Source organism: Erpetoichthys calabaricus, chromosome 1, assembly GCF_900747795.2.
Source record: "Erpetoichthys calabaricus chromosome 1, fErpCal1.3, whole genome shotgun sequence".
NCBI lineage: Eukaryota > Metazoa > Chordata > Cladistia > Polypteriformes > Polypteridae > Erpetoichthys > Erpetoichthys calabaricus.
The window spans coordinates 268,291,750-268,313,291 of record NC_041394.2 but is presented as its reverse complement, the minus strand read 5'-3'; the positions used below and the strand labels follow the sequence as shown (position 1 = coordinate 268,313,291).

Genomic DNA, 21,542 nt, shown 5'->3' with positions numbered 1-21,542 from the left:
CTATCTATCTATCTATCTATCTATCTATCTATCTATCTATCTATCTATCTATCTATCTATCTATCTATCTATCTATCTATCTATCTATCTATCTATCTATCTATTTTCTGTTGCTTATAACTATATTTGAAATTACTTGCTAATTACACAAGTGTATGAAAATTGTTTTTAGATGACCATTGATAAATCCATCTGCCTAATATTTATAGACCTTCGTGTCTTCATATTTGCATAGGTTTTCATTTCCAGGACACCTACTATGTGTACAGGTTAAACGATGTTTGGGTGGCTCCTGTTTTAAAACATTAGAACAATCTGAATGAGAACAGGCTAGTCAGCTCAACATAGCTCACCAATCCTATCCATTTAATTCCTGCAAAATAGCATCAAATCTAGCTTTGAAAGTCCCTAAAGTCGCACTGTCTACCACAATACTTGGTAACTTTCTCCATGTGTCCACAGTTCCTGGTGAGAAGAAAAATTTACTAATGTTTGTTGTAAATTTACCTTTAGCAAGTTTTCAACTGTACCCCCATGTTCTTGTTGAACACATTTTAAAGTAACCATTTGATCCACTGTAGTAATTCCCTTCATAATTTTCTTCAATCTTATCAGCCCTTAAATACTTTTTCTTTGAATTATAAAGGCTTTGATCTTTCCTCATAACTCATTCCCCACAGTCCCGGAATCAGCCTAGTCTCTCTTCTTTCTACTTTTTCCTACCACTTCTGTCTTTTTTGTAGCCTGAGGACCAAAACTGCACACAGTACTCCAGATGAGGCCTTACCAGTTCATTATGAAGTTTGAGAGTGACCTCCTTGGACTTGTACTCCACACATTATACTATATAACATAACTTTCTGTTAGCCTTCTTAATGGCTTCTGAACACTGTCTGGAAGTTGATAGTGATGAGTCTATTATGACTCCTAGATCCTTCTCATAAAGTGTACTTTAAATTTTCAGACCCTACATTGTGTATTCAAACCTAACATTTTTACTTCCTACGTGTAATAATTTACACTTACATTAAATTTCATCTGCCACAAATCTGCCCAAGTTAGTATGCTTTCCAAGTCCCTCTGTAATGATATAACAGAAGATTATCTGCCAGTCCACATAGCCTGGTAATTTGCCCACACCATCCATCCATCCATTTTCTAACCCGCTGAATCCAAACACAGGGTCACGGGGGTCTGCTGGAGCCAATCCCAGCCAACATAGGGCACAAGGCAGGAAACAATCCTGGGCAGGGTGCCAACCCACCGCAGGACACACACAAACACACCGACTTGTTTATATGCTCTCCAGTTACCAGTCCTGGCTTTCAAAAGACATTAAAGCATGATTAAGTTTGTAAACCATTAAGTTTATATACAGTATCCATTACTATAGGAATCACCACTTGAGGTCCAGACATTGGATTCGTCATAAAAATGCATTACCCAGAGAGACAAATAGGGAGTAAGTCAAATCATAGTGATCCTGGAGCCTTGAACTTCCACAAAGCACACCTGTAATGCCACAATGATACATTTTGAATATTTATATATTATTGAGTTAGTTTAATAAGAGTTTATTTCTGTGATGTCAAGTATTCAGGCGTGGTTATCTTTGTCCATAAAGATGTCACAGTGGACTTGGGAGAAAAGAGTCTGAGGGGCCCAGAGGAACAGATTCACTGGAGTATTGGCATGTTTTGAGACAGTTCAACTAGGAAGAATATTAGAGCATTAGATAAACTTTTTATGAGAACAGGCCATTCATCCCAACAAAGCTTGCCAATCCTATCCACTACATTCCTCCAAGACAACATCTAGCTGGTTTTGAATGTCCATAGAGTCATGCTGTCCACCACTCTACTTGGTAACTTATTCCATATCATATCTTTATGGCTGTCTGTGTGAAGAATAACATCCTAACAGTTCTGCAAAATTTCCCCTGTGTTTCTGTGTTCTTTTCTGTACTAATTCCTTTCATAATTCTAGACATTTCAATCATGTCACCTTGCTTAAACTGAAAAGGCTTCAATCCGTCCTCATAACTCATACCCTGCAGTCCTGGAATCGGCCTTCTTGCTCTTTTCTGGACTTTTTCTAGTGCTGCTACATTTTTAATAGATCAAAGAACTAGTACAGAGGAAAACGGTAAAAATACTCTACTTCTGCATTCATCAGAATAGGAATCAGTACAGTAGTATTGACTGGAATAACAGAGAAATGCAGTATTCAGAAGGTCAGTTTCCATGCTGGTTCATGGATACCTTTAAATTATGTAAAATATGAAGATGGTTTGAAAAGAAATACAAATGCCCAAGCCAAAAAAACTATCCTTGTGTGCAGTGAATGGTTTTTGTTTTCGTTTTAAAAAGCATTTTGCAGCTATATTCCACATCTTTCCTTATCAACCAATGTCTGAAACACAGTCTCACAAGTTACCATTTAAACTAAAGCTGTTTGTAAAGCTAAAAATCTTTGAATGTCTGTTCCTTTAATGAGAACAATTTTGAAGTCTTTATGTACTCCAAATATGAACATAACAGTGGGCTTTGCTATCACAAATATGAGAACAGCAGTCTTCTTTATACAATGCATCTGAAATCACTACATAGTTAAAGCATGGAGCATCTCAGCAAACACAACTATTAGTCAGTATGTAAAGACTCATTTATACCAACATGTATGAAATGTACACAGGAAACAGAAAATAAAAAAGTGAATCTTTGAAAAAACAACCCCCCGTGGATCTTTAGGTTTGGCAATAGCAGAATGAGCAATGGTCAGAATCCAACTGGCTACCCACTCCATAGCGAGAACTATTCAAGAAAGTGTTCTGGACATGGAGCTGATTTATTAATTCTCTGATAAATCTGTAATAACCCTTCTTATCTGGTAAGAGCTTGAGGCCAGGCTCCTTAGCTTGGAAAAGTCACTTGGCCAAAGATTAAAGTGATGCCCAAACAAGAATGAAAATATAATTTAATTATTTAGGAGGGATGATGGTGAATACAATAATAAAATGAAAAGTGAAAAGACATCTCTGGATGCCACACACCACTCTAGCAAAAGTAGGTGTTGATTTTAATGCTGAGACCACCCAAGGTTTAGGGTCCCTATAAACAAAGGCTCTACAGCCTACAGTCATTTGGTTAATCATCAGAACATACATCATGGAGTCAGAGGCACTATAAATCCTGGGGTATACTCAAACACTGCTATTGTCTCTTAATATTTACCTGAAAAGGGAGCATTTAAACTGTTTATGAGTGTTTTTATTTTCTTTTTTAACTGCCCCTTATTATAAAGTCTGTTTAGAAAGCTCTACTTTGTTTTCATCACTTAGCTTAATTTCTTATTGATAAAGTGTTCTTTAATGTAGCATGAACACACCAACACCAGTTGTTTAAAGAAGAAATTGAATTAAAGCTGATAAACTCATGTGCAAAATGAAACCTAATCTGTAATACAAATAAAAAGAAGAATGCAATATTGACTGATACTAGAAGGAGTTTCATTTTCAAGAACTGAGAATAATGCTCCAAGAAAGCAGAGAAATTGATTGAAACAAAAAGCTGAAGACACAGTAGAGTGTGTTTTGGGGATAAAGCTGTAAAGACTGACCAGGTCATTATTGTTGAACAGGTTTATATGTGGTAAGCAACGTAGGCTGCTTTTCTGAAGAGATGGTGTGTGATGGTAAATTTTATAAATGAGATTTTATATGTTGATACTTTTTACAGTCATTTAATTTGCACACATACAATATGGATGGCATTCATCATGTTTTTCATCATGCCCCTCTAACTCTAACTGACTTCGGTACCTGTAGGCTAGACAAGACCTTCATTTGATGAAGATGCTCACACACATGTGTTTGGAAACTGCAAGAGCAGAAATGTAAAATGTCTGCATTTATAGGTAAACTAAAGAACATGAACATAAAGCAAGAGACAGAGTGGCTGTGGGAACTAAAACAAAATGCTAAATGCTGCTTCAGATTTTTAAGAGAACAAATCATCACAAGGAGACCCCTCTGCTGTCTGGGTGTCTGAATGCTAAATTTGCAAAATTAGCTAGTCCTTTTTTCCTATAATCCTCCATTGCCACTTTATCTTGTTTTGGCAGGGTTTACTGAACTTCACATCTATTCAAAATACTAAAAGGATTTCTAATTTTCAGACAAACGTTCAAAATACTGTACAATGTTGTACATTATACTGACACTTTTTTGCTTTTAGGCAATAGAAATAAACAACCATTCCTTCTTTAGTTTATAAAATTGTCAGAAAGATATACAGTACATGTACATTTTGAACCGAAGCAGAAAAGATGACCTGAAGTTATTTGTATGCTGCTCTCCCTCCCTCAGTTAGATGTTATTTGAACTCTTCATGGGGTCTTTAAGAGAGTCAAAGGGATCTCCCTGACATACTGCTTTCTCTGTGATCGTTCCGTAATCCTCATCCTTTACCCCATTTGCCCTTAAACAGACAAGATCTACTGTGCTGTTACAGTCTTAAACTGAGTTGTGGTTTTTTGTAGGAATAATGCTCTGTTTCAGTTCCCCACCCATGCTACATAGTAATTGGATGAACATATTGGCCTGTACTGTGAACCTCACTTGTAACTTGAAGGTAATCTTCTCGACTCCAAATAAGTTGACTTGTTTGTGCAACAGAGCACATTTTCAGACCAAGAACAAATTGCTGTAATTAATTAAACAAGGGGACTAGCGGTAGGATTATGGAATCAACCTCAACAACCATACGAGATGCACTGAATAAAAGAATGGAGTCTGAAGTTTTACCTTCATATTTAGTGGACAAAATTCATTCATTCATTCATTCATTTTGTTTCTTTATTCTTATATGTTCCATCTTATTCCTTTCCAAGCAACATCAACATAAGTCATTGGCAGCCCCTAAATCATTAGGAGCCACACTCCCATATACTTCTCTTGTCTCTTCTCATTTGTCAAGTTTCTGGTTTTCTTATATTCACTCACCATTTTATACCATCTTGCACTATTCTGATGTACTTATATTCACTCAGGCTATTTTAAATTCGAAGTAAAGGAGATGGAAAGTAATTTTTATGAGGAGCCATAAACCAAATAATCCTGTTTTTAGCATGACTGAACTACAGTATGTCTACTTATTTGGAAAACTTCAACCCTTGAAAAAGGAACAACAACCTCAGGAAAATATACTGAGCTGCTACACCGAGGGCTGTAAAGAGACAGAAATTGAAGTCAGCTTCAAGTAGAATTGTAGTGAAATTGGTACTGAGCTCTATTTCAGAGAAATGAGTGAGATATTTTGCTGACTGTCAGTCGTAGGAGACAATGTAATTCAATAAACTGATAACAGGGTTTGAATAGATGGAAAATTAATCTGTAGCCCATGCCTCCCATGAGATTTTGTTTTGTTTTCAGCCATGTTTTTTGATTGCATTCTTGCTGCGGCCTCTGGAGAAGAATCAGATTCACTTAGAATTTAATTGCATGCACTGTTGTAACAGATTACTTTAGCTGCCAATGCGTTGTCTGCATGGCATTTTTTTTTAAATTAATCTCACAGAGGTGAGAAACTCGATTGGATTTTAATTCAAGCCATTAAATCTGCAGTGTATTGCATGACACAAGTACTCTGGCTTTCATTACTGAAGTCTTCTCTTCAGGTAGTTTATACATGGTGGGGCATGAATTAAGTTTAGAAAAAAATCTGGTGAATGCAATAAGAATAAGAATGCTTTCCATTTGCTGGTTTTTATGGTTTCATTAAAAAAGAGTTAATTGGTGTTTGAAAGATTTCAATTACATTGCACAGACTAAGTTGTTTTCCCGGGTTAGACACTGCCATGTCATTAACACGTTCTTAGTCAATGGCAGCTACGCTGTATGCTTACTCTTTCTGGTTGCCGTGGGGCCTACAGGCAAAGCAATTGGACTAAACAGATTCATTCTGCTGTTCTGTGAAAATCATTTAAACTGTTTGAGTTCTAATTTTACAGTAGGCTAATATACATTGAAATTCTGTAGCACTTGTGAAGTATTCTTAACCTTAAGTTTACGTATTTCTCATATGTCACAAATGTATTTGAACACTTGCATTTGCTTGTGGTTTTATTCATTAAATCTCATTTCATTTTCAATTTTTTGAAGTAGTGGGCAGAGCATAGACAACAGCCCTGGACACACACTATCACAGTCATTTAATAAATTAATAAAAATAGAAAGTGAGAAAAATGACTACCATAAACATACTATACAACATACAATCATATTAAATACAAATACAGTACAACGTAAAGGTCAGCACAAAATTAGAAATCTTTATATATAAAATATAATATGCTACAATGGCAATCACCTGTAGCTCACAAAATGTTTGACCTATTGGTCTGAAATTTGGTACATATATACTACGTGACGTCTACTATCCGCTTTCGTGGTGATTATTGACCTCCAAGGTTATTCCTCTTTTTATTTTTATTTTATTTTATTGTAGAATCAACTCTCAGCAGCGGCCAGCAGGGCAGCCTTGTGGCGCTTATGTACAGATGCCGTTCTCATCCCTACCACCTTCGCCGTCACTTCCCCTACTTCTTCATATCTTAAAGCATTCTTGAGGCAGATTGAAGACTTAAGTGTCAGCTTAAGTGAAAAATTAAAGAAAACATATTAACCAGTGAACTCACAAGCATATAATATTAAATTAGACACCCTACCTTTTACCATAGCAGATCAGTTTAAATACCTAGGGGTAAATATCACAAGTAAACATAAAGCTCTTTATCAACAAAATTTTGGCGTCTGTATGGAAAAAATTAAGCAAGACTTGCATAGATGGTCAACCCTTCATCTCACTCTAGCCGGAAGAATTAACATTGTTAAGATGAATATCCTTCCTAAACTTCTCTTTTTATTTCAAAACATTTCAATATATATCAATAAATCGTTTTTTAAAAAGTTAGATTCAATAATAACCTCATTCATTTGGAACTCAAAACACCCACGTATCCGAAGAGCGACCCTACAAAGACCTCAGGCAGAAGGTGGCATGGCTTTACCTAATTTTCAGTTTTATTACTGGGCAGCAAACATACAAGCCATAAAAACCTGGACACAAATAAATGCACATACACAGGCTTGGTCTGCAATAGAAGTAAAATCCTGTAGTACTTCTTTATATTCCCTGCTTTGCTCTCCAATAAATGAAAGTTATCGCAAATATACTAATAACCCAATTGTGCTTTACTCACTCAGAATATGGAACCAAATTAGGAAGCATTTTAAGATGGAAAATCTTTTATCAGTGGCACCTTTGCAAGGGAACCACCTCTTTCAACCTTCGCAAGTATATCCAGTTTTTAATACCTGGAAAAGTTTTGGGATTAAAATGCTCAGAGATCTTTATATAGACAACATATTTACATCTTTTGAACAATTACGTTCAAAATTTAACCTCCCAGCTACACATTTCTTTTACTATCTTCAAATTAGAAATTTTGTTAAACAGAAATTGCCCGATTTCCCCCACCTTGCACCCTCCACAATGCTGGAAAAAATACTGCTCAATTCCGAGGAAACAAACACTATTTCCGCAATATATAAAATCTTATTAGAGTCCCTACCTTTCAAAGATCCAAGAGGACATTGGGAAGAAGATCTCTTAATCAATATATCAGAAAAGGAGTGGAAGGTAGCAAAGCAGAGAATTCACTCGAGTTCTATATGCGCAAAGCATAGAATTATTCAACTAAAAATTATATTTCGAGCTCATCTGTCTCGCTTAAAACTGTCCAAAATGTTTCCAGGCCAGGATCCGACCTGCGAGCGCTGCAACCAAGCTCCTGCCTCACTGGGTCACATGTTCTGGGCCTGCACCAAACTAACATCATTTTGGACAAAGATTTTTAAGTGCCTCTCAGACAGCCTTAGTATCACAATCCCTCCTAACCCACTAACAGCTGTGTTTGGTGTCCTTCCAGATGGACTTGAATTGGAGAAGGACAAACAAACGGTGATTGCATTCACTACACTCTTGGCACGCAGACTTATTTTGTTAAATTGGAAGAATCCTAATTCTCCTCTTATAAGTCAGTGGGAAACTGATGTTTTATATTATTTGAAATTGGAAAAAATCAAATTTTCAGTTAGAGGATCTGTACAAAATTTTTTCAAAACTTGGCAGGATTTAATCAATATTATTTTAGAATAAGAGAATTAACTATTATTGTATTTAACTCCCTTCTCCATCTCTTATTTATATAGATATTTACTTCTCCCCTTCTTTTGTCTAATGTTGCCTTATTAAAAAGCTTAAAGAAATTTTCCTTTAGCTAAGCTCTCCTTCTCAGGGATGGGGTTTGATTTGTTTTCAAATTTGTTGGGTTATAAATGGATCTGTTTGTATGGAATGATTACAATGAAAATTAATAAAATAAAAATATAAAAAAAAAAAAAATAAAAAAAAAAAATAAAAAAGAAAACATATTAAGTAATTGCAACACAAACACTGACTTAATCGGTTTTAACGTGAAAAGATGCCGACAAAAGAAGAGAAGCCGCTAGGGTGGAGAAAGAAGAGCTGCTCAGGAAGCATCAAACGCATCAACCGTTGAGCAAAAACATGCTAAACGTACAGAGAAAGAGTATGAAAACTATGAATGCTCAAGTCAAGTGTATTCACTGCACGTTATCATGCAGTGCACCGTTACTGGTTAAATACAGTATATATTACTCTGCATTCCCAGTATAAAGGTGAATCTCTGCTACCCCAACATAGTTTCTGGTTATTGCAGATTGTAACTGAAAACTCCCCAGTATCAGCCATACATTTAATGAGACAGGAATTTGAAGCAGCCCACCAACTCAATTAAATGTTGTTCAAATAAGACCCCCAAGAATATGATTCATTTCACAGATTCTGCCTAAAATGATTGGAGGACAAATCTTGGTAGTTTCAATCATCTCATCTCTACTGAAAAGGACTATGATCTAGAATCCGAGTATCAAGAGTGAAGTATGTGGTGATCTTGTTAGGTTCGTAGTTTAATGATTACACAGGATTGAAAGAGGTAATAACTTTTTAATAGACAGTACTTAGAGGCATTACTTTTACTACAGCTTCTTTAGTCCACATCCAATCTATATAATACATCCGCTTCCACACACACCTATCTGTAGGCATTACTAATCATATTGTAAGTATTCCTTAATAGACCTTACTAATCAACTATCATTACAAAGTAAACTTGTGTTTTGTTTATTTTCTGTTGTTATGAGTTCAGTTGATGACGTCTATTGTGATTGATCTCAATAAATGGCAAAAGTTGTGTAATGCCTTTAAAAACAGCCAGGAAAGTAGGCTTGAACTCCACCGGTATGCCCTGAAGAGGTGTACCAGAAGGCAGCTTAATTTCCACTAGACTGGCTTATACCAGGCCTAGACCAGGCCAAAATACAATTCAGTCAAAATCAGAAAAATATGCCATGAAATGTCCAGAAAAACACTCAAAATTTTCCACAAGGGAGAAGATCACTGTCAACCCATGGCCTTTACAGAGCAAGGCACAAAAACTTTATAATTCCAGGAATAGGAGAAATACAACAAAATAGTTCAAAGGAACAAAAAATAAACCAAAAGGACACGCCTAATAGGTAAATCAAAGCAAATGAGTCCCAGTATGAAATCCACAAGGAAATCCAAGTAAGAAAGCAAAAAGAGAGTCAATAGTCACAGGTCAAAACTGTCAAAATCAAAGGAAATGCAAGACTCTCAAATTCCACCAAAATTCACCAGAGTGCTTTCAGAATTAACTGCCCTGGACTTCTTCTTCATCTGTCTTTTTATGGCAGTTGGCAGACCCACGTAAGGTGCATTACTGCCACCAACTAGATTGGAGGGTGATGGAGTATGAGGGAAAAAACTTTGGTTTTAAAAGTAAACTAAAGTACCCCCAAAAGTCCTATAGGTTGCAAATACACAATACAAGACATACCTTATGACAATACAATACAATATATAAACTATGATATGAACTAAGCTATTTCCACTGTTCTAGACTTCATTTCCCAGCCTGTATTTATATGACAGGGGCGGTCCCTTAATGGTAATGGACACGTGGCCATACCTATTATGGGATCAAATCAAAACATGCAAAGAACATAAGAGAACCACAAAACATACATTGATACTGCATAAAAAATAAATAAAATCATATTAACAGATCTGCGGTGGGCTGGCACCCTGCCCAGGATTGTTTCCTGCCTTGTGCCCTGTGTTGGCTGGGATTGGCTCCAGCGGACCCCCGTGACCCTGTGTTTGGATTCAGCGGGTTGGGAAATGGATGGATGGATGGATATTAACAGATAGTGCATAATTAGACAAATAGTAAATGAACAGAGCAATATTATAAAAAGTGGAAAAAATGTACATTAATGAAAAATGAACAAAGAAGAGGAAAAGACTCAGTTTTAAACATAAGCTAGGGGAAGATTTCTGGCTTGATTATACCAATATCATCACAGGCTCCATTTTTGTGTCTTTACTTCTCATTACATACAGTATTGTGTTGTGATGTAATCACTGAGTATGCAGGTGCATTTGTGTAGAAATACATTTTATTTCATGAGACATTTCAATTAATGTATGTAAGTTGAATTTTAAGTATAAGTCTCATCGGCACTGGAAGTCATGCTTATTTTACTGTTGGCTCTTGTAGCTGTGTGATGTTCCAGGTTGTCTACAGCTGGCATACTCTCTTGAACAGACCCCTAAAACACTTTACCACAAGCTGGCTATTAATTTATGAATTTATGGTTATTATTTTACTTATTTATTTCACCTGTGCTTTGAGCTACAGTAGTCGCACCACTTAACAATGATGGAATAAGGGTGCAGATCTCTTAAGCCTATTACTTATTTTCCTTAACCTCTGGTAGGTCTGGGGAGATTCCAAACGGCTAGAAAGTGACAAATATCATCCCATTATATAAAAAGGTGACTGATTAGATCCAAGCAACTATAGGCCAGTAAGCTTAACATGCATCACAGGAAAATTAATGGAAGGAATTATTAATGATAAAATTTAGCAGCACATGGCAACTGCAGGAGTTTTTTTGAACAGTCAGCATTGGTTCAGAAGAGGAAGGTCATGGTTTACAAACATGAGGAAGCAATAAAAGGATATGATCAGAGTGGAGCCTATGATATTACTTATCTGGACTTTCAGAAAGCATTTGATAAGTTACCACATGAGAGGTTGGGCATCAAACTAAAAGAAGTGGGAAATGGGTGCAAAATTGGCTCAGACACAGGAAGCAGTGGGTCAATGTTAGGGCCACTGCTATTTTTAATATTGGTAAGTGATTTGGATAGGAATATAAGTAACAAGCTGGCTAATTTTGCAGATGATACCAAGATAATTTGCCAGATAATTTGTAATCCATTATATTATTACAGAAGGACTTGGACAGCATACAGGCTTGGGCTGGTTCGTGGCAGATTAAATTTAATGTGAATAACTGTAAAGTATTACACATAGGAAGTAAGAATGTTAGGTATGAATGCACAATAGGAGGTCTGAGAATCAAGAGTACACCTTATGAGAAGGATTTAGGAGTCGTAGTGGACTCAACACTATTAACTGCCAGACAGTGTTCAGAAGTCATTAAGAAGGCTAACAGAATGTTAGGTTGTATAGCATGATGTGGGGAGTACAAGTCCAAGGAGGTTGTGCTTAAGCTTTATAATGCACTGGTGAGGCCTCATCTGGAGTACTGTGTACAGTTTTGGTCTCCAGGCTACAAAAAGGACATAGCAGCGCTAGAGAAGTGTTTAAAATAATGAAGGGAATTAGTAAAGTGGATCGAGACTGTTATTTTAAAAAGAGTTCATCAAGAACAGGTGGGCACAACTGAAAACTTGTTAAGGGTAAATTTCACACAAACAGTAAGACGTTTTTCTTTAGCTACCAAGTAGTGTGTTAGACCAGTGTTTCCCAAACTCGGTCCTGGGGACCCACTGTGGCTGCAGGTTTTTGTTCCAACCAGCTTCTGTTTTTAATTGGACTCCTGGGCTAATTAAGTGATGTGTTATTTCCCAAGTTCTGTGTTTAGGGAACAATATAGAAAGTAGAAAACTAAGTTTGCTAAAAAAAAAAAATTTTAAATGTACCAAGCAGTTATATAGGAATAATGTATTTTTTTTCTTTTTAACAGTATTTTCATCTTGATTTTCATTCTACTTTTCATGGTGTTCTAATTGTTTAATTAATCCATTATTTACTAATTAGTGGGTTTAACTCTTAAGTAGATGTGGCCTTTGATTATTCAGTGTGTTGTTTGCCCGGGTGTCTGCTCTGCTGGTTGTCATTATTAAGATACAACGAAGGGGGAAAAACTGCACAGAGAAAGAGCAAAGTATAATGAAACCAATAAAAGAGAGTTAAGCATTTAAATCTATAGCAAAAGCAGAAATATTTCTAAATGTCTTATAGAAGTAAAAATCATGCTGCTGTGCTTTTCTTAATGTCGAATAAAAGAAAAAAAAATACCAGCTAATTAAATGAGATCAGTGCTATCAGGTGTTGTCACTGATTAGGAATCCGGTTGGAACAAAAACCTGCAGCCACAGGGGGTCCCCAGGACCGAGTTTGGGAAACACTGTGTTAGACAGTAAGACTTTAGGGGCTTTCAAGACTCGACTTGATGATTTTTCTAAGAAATAAGTGGATAGGACTGGTGAGCTTTGTTGGGCTAAATGGCCTGTTCTTATCTAGATTGTTCTAATATTCTAATGTCTTTGACACCCTGGCTTTAAATACAGAAATGCCACTGTTCATTAGCTATCCATCCATCCAACCGCTATATCCTAACTACAGGGTCACAGGGGTCTGCTGGACCCAATCCCAGCCAACACAGGTCGCAAGGCAGGAAATAAACCCCAGGCAGGGCACCAGTCCACCGCAGGGCACACCCACACACATGCACCAGGGACAATTTAGGATCGCCAATGCACCTAACCTGCATGTCTTTGGACTGTGGGAGGAAACCGGAGTACCTGGAGGAAACACATGCAGAGCATGCAAACTCCACACAGAGAGGATCCTAGAAGTGAACCCGGGTCTCCTAACTGTGAGGCAGCAGCGCTACCCACTGCGCCACCGTGCCGCCCCATTCATTAACCAGTAACTTTAAAATTTATTTTTTGTTGAAAAATATTTTAATGATGTGGATTTTTTATAATATTAACTGTGCTATTTATTCAGTCTGCATGGTACTATTTGTAACATAATGACAGAAAAACTGTAGATATGACTACAATGTATTAGCCATTAACAATGTTTGCCTTTGCTCAAAATGTTTTGTAGGAAAATTCTGAAGTGATCAAAGACAAAGACTGGCACCCTGTGCAGAGTTGTTCTTTGCTTCATGTTCATGGCTGTTCTGGCACTTTTTAAGCAGTAAATTGAATTAATCGGGATTGAAAATGTATTTAACAGTATTGGCAAAGAAATATAGCACAGTTTCAAAATCGTCTCTTTTGAATGGTAATGTTCATTGAACCTATGAGGACATGTAATAGAACACATGTACCAAATAATTATACTGAAAGCAAATTATTTTCTTAGCAGGTCCTTTATTCATTTTCTACTCTGGAATGAAAATTAATTTAATTTTACAGCCTTTTTGAAGTTTAGTGATATAACATTAATACTGTACAGTCATGAGTGCATCCATTAGATTGAAAATGCTATCTGCATGAATAGTATGGACAATAAGTATAAGTAAAATTAATATTAAACTAAATAATAAATAAAATTAAGTGCGGTGTTTTGAATTGCAAAATTGTGATTACTACTGGTTCATCTGTTCTTCACTTAGGACTTTGGCAGTTGAGTGGTATCTTTTCATTTAAATGGTTATAGGTCCAAATTAAATCTCTCCATCTGTTGGATTTAAATATAAACCAGATTGCTTCTTGATATTCATGTCAAGTGGAACCAGAACAACTTGGATACAGAGGTCCCAAGTGGGCAATAATATATAATTTGTGTATTCTTTTCTCCAAGACCATTCGTGGTATTCTACTGTGGTTCTGTTGCAAAGATCAGTACAAGCACAAGGTTACGGCATTAGTGCCTAGATTATACCACAGATGCTTGAATACATTTTGGAATTTGTGTAGAGTTATTTTTAGTCTTCTGAAAATTATGAGGGCAAATGAAGAAAATGAATTTTCATTCCTCATTATCACTCGCTTTATACAACAGTCACTGGCTATGCATTGACACATACTGTACTGGAATCATTGACTGGTGAATGCAATTTTCTGAAAGCAATGTACAAAATCAACACATCTTTTTTTTCTTTTGTATCAGTAAGATACTCAATGCACATGGTTACGTTCTACATTAATACTTTATTGTCCGTGTTTAATCTCATGTCCATGCATCTCTTTTAGCAAAGATGCAGGTGGTTGTTTCTTTTTCTTTGTCATTGTAATTGTCAGCAGGGAGCTTTGTAAATGCTCAATCTCCCTTTCATCTGACACACACCCTCACACAGAGCTCTGATTTCATTTCCAGAGCTTTACTCAAGGAAGTATCTCTGTGTTCTCTGTGGGAAATCGATACAACAGATGTGAAAATGTCTTAAGAGTGAAAGATCATCTTTTTGAATATTATAGGCACTGTTTAAGACTCAGTAAAATGAAAGGAGTCTATTATAAATTTTGCACAGGGTATATTACATCTACACTTTAAAAACTAGTCTAAACCTGTGTGACAGCAAATTATTATCAAAATTGGTACTTTTAATCATTCTTTATAACTTGAAGATTCAGATCTAATCTAATCTATGATTTTGAGGCAGAGACATTTTTAAATACAATAGCTTTTGGATAATCATGTGAACAAAAGATGAAGATTAAATGCTTATATTAGTTGATTCTTCTACTTAAGTTCTTTCGTTTTTTGATACATCCCATACTGAGCATTAATTAAAAGATATATTTCTGTATTATTATAATTATGCTGGTATATTTTAGTCGACACATTATGAAGCTGTTGTAAACACAAAGCTCACTTATCACAACATGCATTTCAAATTACAAAAAGAGGAGGCACTGCACTTACAGGTCTTGAAGTGACATGCAAGCAAGTTAAAATAAGTTCTGTGCATATCTTTTAAATGATGCCATAAGTAAAACTAGCTCCAACAGTTACTGCTTCCTTCACATACCACATTTTACACTATGCATCAGTAATCTAGTTACAAAAACAGACAAGGTCAGTCCAAGCCATAATTCTTTGCACAAATCTGACATTTTTCTGAATTAAGTCTGATGTCAAAGGGAGCTGGATATACATTGGTATTGTTGCCCATGATGTGTGTCAATCTACAGTGAAATTCCTATCAATTTCTGAAAATGTGTTATGCATTATATTGGGGACATCAGGTGCAAAGCAGGATCAGCTTTGGATGGGTCATCAATCAAGACTAACCTTCATATCCTAGGGATATGGGAGGAACTCTGGAATAGCCAGAAAAAATCTGGAGAGACACTCAAACTTTACAAAACACAGTGACCAGACTGGGAATGAATCCCATTGTGTAGTCTCTGAGAGACGGCATTAATAATCACTGCATCAATATGCCATCAACCAAGAAAAAAACATACTGCTTAGCCATGGAGCTTCAAAGACACTACCTGATTTACAGAAAATTTCCTTTTTATCCCTGCAAAGTAAGTGTCAAATGTTTATATATATGTTGTAATAAAAGGCACTATATAGGTGCCTAACCCGACACAGATGGACACGGAGGCATGTATAAAATAAAAAGACTTTTATTTTTCTTCAGCTGGAGGGCACGTCTTCCCCGTGTCCCCCAGCCACAACACAGTCCCAAAACACCAACACACCACACACTTTCTTCTCCTGCACCACCACTCCTCCCAGGCAACCTCATCCTCCTCCACCTGATTCTGGCCGCTGAGTGGTGGTTGCTGCCCACTTTTATTGGGCACCCAGAAGTGCTTCAGATGCTTGATTGCCGACATTCGGCTGCACTTTCGAGGGTGTGGTGAAACTAGTGCCCAGAATAGTTCAGTAGCTCCTGCTGCGGCATCTCCTGCCAGCGCCTGCGGAACCCAACAGGGCTGCACAAAACTCCAACTCCCATGAAGCCCTAGGGGAGTCCGAGGCACCGCTGCAACCCAGGGAGGCTGCCATCTACCTGGTACATATGCTGCAGGGGCGTCCCTGCCGGGTATGGGCCCTGGGTATCCGTCACAATATATATATATATATATATATATATATATATACATATATATATGTACACCTGATGAGCCCAGAATGAGGGCGAAACACGTGTCGTGTACTCTTTGCATTTATTTGACAGTAAACTATTGCAACCATTCTATGATCTGCTCTTCACAAACTGAGGGCACCGTGGCGGATGTTAGCAGATTGCTGGCCAACCACAAAGCGTTACCTGGTAGGTAACCACCCACACTAACAGATTGTGACACAGACTTCGAATGCCGTGAATATATATATATATATATATATATATATAAACAGAAAATTTAAAAATTGTATACTGCAAAAGGTAAAAAATATTTTTAAAATTAGAGAAGTGGAAAAAGGCCATAGAAATGCAGATACTGGTAGTGTGTTCCTTTTAAACAAGATTTCAATCAAACTAAAATGAATATCCATCAATCTTTCAAGCTTAACAATGAGAAACAAAGTTTTTATTAAACTTAGAAAGCAGATGAGGTTAGTGCCTGGCATTAAATTGTCAACAATGCCATTTCAGTAAGCCATATAAAACTTTTAGTCAAAAGGAACATTAGTCAAGACTGAATATTCATATGAATATTAAACTCAAAGTAACATTAGCTCCCCTTTAAAAAATACAAATATTGTAAACAGAAAAGGACCTAGTTACATAATATTTCTAATGCATCCGATGAAGGCCCATTGATAGACATGGATACAGATATTATGAACACGGTGAACACGGCCCCTCTTAAACTCTCTTAAACAGTGATACAATGGGAAACAAACACAGCTTTTCATCTCCTCTTTGCGGATCAGATACTAGCCTGCTGTTTGCTGCTGTGCCGCGTGATCTGCATCTCGCACAAGGCTTCGAACATTTAAAAGGCCGCATCGCGGCTGTCCTAGTGTCTCACTGCTTTGTCTCTCTTCCCCCAGACATCCTCTGCTCCGGTCAGCACTCCTGAGCCACCACGCCCCTTTGAGGGGGAAGATTTTGTGTCCTTTTGACCAAGAGGCGGAGCTGTGGCGACCAGTTTGACAGTATGCCTGGATCGCTCTTGAAAGAGTCTTGTGCTTGTTTCTGTCTCTGCGTGAACCTGTGTAACTTTGTGACCCAAGTGTGACAATATTAAGTAGATACAAATATAGATATACAGTAGATATAGATATACACAAAATGTGTGGTCTGACTAGAGCTTAGAACAAAAATTATATCTACAAAGTCAAAGGTTTGATCCTTTCATAAATTTCTTTTTATACAAGTTGTTTGAGTTTCAAGCCCATTCTATAAATATGAAAAATAATGGTCTTGGTGTATAACACATGTACAGGCATGATTTTACATCTCCTTTTACATTTGGAGATGTCAAGTGCTTCATATACTAATAACACAAACAAAGACCACATTGAGAAGAAAATTTCAGATGAATACTGATGCAAAAACTATTTTAGAGACTAAACATAAAATTTTGAAACCTACTTAATCAAATTGAAGGTCCTGTTAGACTAGTACCTATACTGACAAGATTAAGTGTAAGGTAGGAAACATTAATGAACAAGGTGCCATTCCATCAAAGACCCATTCACACACACATTCATACTCACAATGGCCATTTACTGTGATCAAATACGCACATATTTGTGCTTTGTGGAAAGAAAGCCCAAGTTCAGAGAAATAAACGCCACACAAGCTGCAGTGAGTGTAGGATTCAAACCCAGGAAACTGTATCTTTGAAGTAGCAGTGCTGACCAGTGTGCCAAAATAATGCACAGTAAGTCAGTCTTAGCCAATCTTTAATATAATTTTTATGAGTGGGTTTACTGTCAAACAGAACAACAGGATGACTTGTAGTAGGTATCTTGTGACCCCTAAGAAATTGGTTTATTTTCAACTGTTTTGCCAGACATCCTGAAAATGTCATGTGGTGTGAAGAATATTTGCAAGACTGGTCACATAAAGCAACAAAGGGTCAGTACTTGGCATACTAAAGATCATACAAGAAGCAGCTCCATTTAAATGATGTTTACTTTTAGGGAATTTGCTGAAATCATGCATTAGCATTATTGAATTAGACAGCGAGCATGTCTGTGACTGGCTATCATTATGCAAGGCATGGGGCAGGAGGGCCATGTTGACAGAGAAAGATAAAAACACCAGATAGTGAAGAGACACAAGCCAGTCTGAGGGACTGTCCAAAAGTGCGGTAACAATTTTTAAAAGAACTTCCTTTTAGGAATTTATTCTTTAGTATTGCTTATAGTGAGCACATATAAATTAGTTTGTTTAGCAAATAGAATAATACTTTATAAACATGTAATACAAAAAACTAATAATAATAGATAGATAGATAGATAGATAGATAGATAGATAGATAGATAGATAGATAGATAGATAGATAGATAGATAGATAGATAGATAGATAGATAGATAGATAGATAGATAGATAGATAGATAGGTAACATTTTGCATACACTTTAACGATTTCAGCAATTACCTAATTTTTACATTTTGAGGCTAAACTATAACATGAACATAACATAAAGTGACATTTTTTCAAAAATAAATGAAGACTTCATGTTTAATAATGCATCCACAATTATTACCAGGTGATTTAATTCAATGTGAGAGAAGGGACCTCATGAAGGAATAAAAGTTCAGCAGTTAGAATTTTCAGAATTAGCAGTTACTTTAAGAAGAAGTTAAACAAAATGAATTATCCATTGTCAGCATTTAAAAGCTCATTCGTAATATGAAAATCCACATTTTCAATTCAAGGCATTTCAAGATTAAAGGGTCATTCTCCTGCCTGGAACTGGTATTTATTAGATGTGATCACGAATCTTTGCAGTAAAAGTGGCTGTATGAAATAAACATGAATTGAGAAGACTGTAATCTCCATAAATTCACTTTGCTACAATGTATTCCACATGACTACTTATTAGGTACCACCTACCTGGGTTATTTAATTCATTATTACTTCATTGACTGCATCAAATCTACACAGTCCAGTGTAAACTAGAGGGATGGGTAATAATGGATCAAGTGTATGTGTGCAATTTAGATAGACGATCCTGGTGGCAGTTTTTGTAGTTACCAGGGTTAACAAGTATGCCAAGTGTTTTTTTTTTCCCCTACTCGAACGACATTTAGCCAACAACAGCCTTAGAATTTGAAACAAATCATTATTTAAAAGGTTGGCTGGAGTTATGCTTATTAAAAAAAAGACTCTAGTTAGCCAGCTTACAGCTGAGGAAAACATTAGTGTCAAAATAAGCATATTAGAATGTACAATATGCTGGATTGTCACTGGTGGGTTATGACAGTTGATGACGAAATTGAGTTAAACTGCTTTCGGCAAAACAGAGAAGATGAGCAGCAGAAAAGTAATGGTTAGAACAGGCCATTCTGTCCAACATAGTTCATTAGTTTCTATTCATGTAAGTCTTTAAAAGAATGTAAAAGTTGAGATTTGAACATACTACAGTTACTGTCTTCTACCACAAATGGACATTGCTATTGACAAGTATATTCTGAGATTTTTCAGGAAGACAGAAATTTCGAGGTGAGGTAGTTATAATTATTTATCATGGTGCCAAAGAGGAGTGACATGTTACATGTGAAAGTATGAATTTTATTATACTCTGTACACATGATTGTAAGGTCCCTATAAACTTATATAAACCTATAAAAACCTATAATCTACACTTGGTAGAAGGGTACTGTGTAAATGGTTGTCTTGGTGAAGAAATAATTGTGAAATTTGTCTTTAACTTCAACCTGTGCTCCAATGTTCTTGTAATTAAGAGGATGAGTTTGCTTGGGCATAGAAACAGAAAGACTGAAAACAAGAAAATCTGACGTGGTCTGATGAATACTGGCTCCTGGTTTTTGAAACTGATGGCAGTACTGGGTTATTACACAAATTCAACTAATCTTCAGGTTTATCGTGCCATATCTCAAAAATACATACTGGTGGTGGCAGTGTAATTATGTGGATGTTGTTTGTGAGGACAGACTGGTTTTCATAATTCAAGAAGAGGAATGTTTGAATACCAATAATATCTTAAAATGTTTGGTGCACCAATTGATAGGAGCAATGTAATTATGAGCTTTTTTCAATAACATTATTTTATAAGCCACTAGGAACAGAAATTCCTGGAATGGTGCCAGACACATGACAATGACTTACATTTCATTCAGTACTTTCCAGCAGATTTCAGTCTACTTATGCTTCTTTGGGAGGAGATAGAATAAGCTATTTGTAGTGGAATTCGAATGTAGAAGTAGAAAAATGCTTATCATCCATGATGTGAAAATTTGTCCTTGTCTCAAAAATTTAACTGTTCAGAGAGCAAATAAGAGAACAACTTACCGTTAGATAGGTGGCTTCTTAATGTATACTGTGAAAGGAAACGGTTTGGTGCAGCCACCCATATACTTAAATAAGGCTGCAAAGAATTGAAAATTATAGTACAGTTGTGTACAGGTTGAGTCCAAAACAGAACTGAGTTCACAAGCAGAAGTGGTCTGGTATTTAAGGTAGGTTAGGAGAAGTGATGTCATCGGGGCCAGAACAGGAAGCGACATCATTGGGGCCAGGCAGAATTTCCCGTGTTTGGTCTGCAGGAATAAAAGAACGTGGTTTAATGCACTCTGCCACCCCCTGGCCTGGAATAGAATTACCTTCTTTTAGTCCTTTTAGCAGTCTTCCATGTGCATGTGCGTGACTATACCTGAAAATTAAAGTAAATGATAATTCAGCAGAATATGGAGAGTAAATATTTTGCAGTGTCCCTTCAGAAAATGTGGAAGCTTTAGTTTTATAGAATACTACTGCCCAATATCATGGGAGTTACCCTTTTGTACCTTCTTCATATGAAGCAAATATTTTTTCCTTCTTTATTTTCTATGATATTTCCTCTCTCAAAATTAGACTGAAAGCATGATTCATGGCAGCAGGAAATCTCAGGGGAATCCTCTCCACTGTTTTTAGAATGCTGCTGGGTAGATTTGTGCCAGATGTGTCTTCATAATCAGATATTTAAATATCAGCAATATGGGGCTCACACAGAATACAAACAAAATTGAAAAGAGATAATAGTATCAGTGAATTCACATGCAAAGTACTTTTTCATTCAGTGATTGGTACTTATTTTTTAATTCATTATGAGGATTGCAATAAAGAATTAAATTTACAGTATATTATAACAATGCCTTTGCTTGACACATTATTTTCCTTCGTTGG

The 21,542-nt window shown here is 36.4% G+C and overlaps 1 protein-coding gene across 1 annotated transcript in view; it reads left to right on the top strand.

The window, feature by feature from the left end:
• Window positions 1-21,542, top strand: part of LOC114661741 (voltage-dependent calcium channel subunit alpha-2/delta-1) — a 754,616-nt gene that overhangs the window by 354,306 nt on the left and 378,768 nt on the right.